Genomic DNA, 1,960 nt, shown 5'->3' on the forward strand with positions numbered 1-1,960 from the left:
TTTATTAACATGCAAAATAATAAAATTCAAGTTAGGCAAAAGCATACATATATTAACAAAAGTCTGAGGTAATGATACTTTTATTAAACATCCTAATAATATAATATTTAAGTTATCTCATTATGTTGTGAATGAATTATAAATTTGGATAAAAAATCATATAGTAGTTAATTGAAATTAGAGAAATATAACGTAAAAATATTTATGAATAAAACAGATAATTCTAACACCAATAATATTTTAAATAACACTAAAAAGATTTGGGTGTTAGAAAACGATTCTACACAATATTTTTTTTTAAATTAATAAAACAAGAAGAATACTTAAGCATATGGATACCAGTTAATCATCTGTGTGTTTTGTGTGGAATTGCTATGACACACAAACAAGGTTACTAAGTTAGACATTTAGTTTTTAATATACACACATATAATCATTGATTAGCTGGTATTTTTTTGTTAACGTTTTGGGAATATTATATTTATAATGAATGCAGAGTGAAATAAAACATTTACAGTTTATTTAATGTTTATTGTGCAAGTTTTAATGTAAAATCTTTGTACACTAATATTCCATTTAAGTAACTTTACAATAAAATGTTAATAAGTCTTTCCAATATGATTTTAGAAATTATTAAAATTTGTCACCAAGGAATTTCTTTTTTTTTTTTTACTAAATACCAATATATGTATATGATAAAATTGATAGAAATGCAATGGAATCAAGGTTGGCACCATCTTTGGTGAATTTGTTTCTTTGCCATAAAGTAAAACAATGATTTGAAAATTACCCACTGAATTTTAAACCTCTATGCTGCCAAGGGTATATTGGTGACACTTTTTTTCATATTTAGTGATTTTTCAATGTGTCAGTTGGATTTTACAATAAGTTAATAATCAACTAAAAATACAAGGATTAACGTGGAACATTAAAAAGAATATCACGGCTTTCCTTGATACACAAATATACAATAATAATGGTAGTTTTGAATGTTAAGAATATTATAAGTAAACACTTACAGGTTTATATTTTAATTTTAATAGTTGTATTACACAGATGTTTAAAGTAACTCTAGAAAAAATGTTAGTTCATTGAGCTTATAAAATGGTTAGCATGCAAAAATATTTTCATAATGTATTAAATAATATCAACACATTTCCAAATAAAATGGTTTCCCAAATAAACCTACATTAAGTTTTAAAAATAAATTGTGTAAGATATTTTATATAGCCTATCCACTAATTTATTTGTTGGATTTTGTACAAAGCTACATGAAGGCTATGTATGCTAGACTTAACTCTTTAAACCCATATTTTTTGGCATGTTCTGCCAGAATTATTTTCATGATATCCTAATAATTATCACCATACCTTATAAAAGTTCCAGTCTATTTATAACAGGTGGATAATAACATGGTTTGTATTAGTTTTAAGCCAAAGAGACATAAATGTTATTGGAAACTCTCACTATCTGTTTGGTAAATCCAGTATTTTGGCTGGATGCTGGCAGCTTCAGCTCGGGTTTAAGGATTTAATTAATTTTGAAATGATAAACTAGAGGGGAGGCAGATAGTCAACTTTAATCCTGGATTACTCTTACCAGACTAAATAGTGGAATTTTTCCATCATCTTATCAAATACCCACTGCCAAAAAGTGCACAGCATCATTTTTTTTTGGTAAAGGGACACAAACTTCAGCTCCACAGGTTGAAATGTTAACTACTGAGCCTTCATTAGCCTCTATCTGTAAGTTGTCTCAAGGGCAGTTTAGACGTGAAAATGGAACCAAATATACTATTTGTACATATAAAAACAGAATTTCGTACTTAAAAACACCTACAGTGATATATAAATTTAAACATCCTAGCTATAATTATACATATATTGGCTGGAGATGGCTTGAATGGGTAATGAAGAAAACTTTAATATAAGTTTAACATAACAGCAAATGTACAATGTTG

This window comes from Limulus polyphemus, unplaced genomic scaffold (assembly GCF_000517525.1).
Source record: "Limulus polyphemus unplaced genomic scaffold, Limulus_polyphemus-2.1.2 Scaffold618, whole genome shotgun sequence".
In the NCBI taxonomy this organism is placed as follows: Eukaryota; Metazoa; Arthropoda; class Merostomata; order Xiphosura; family Limulidae; genus Limulus; species Limulus polyphemus.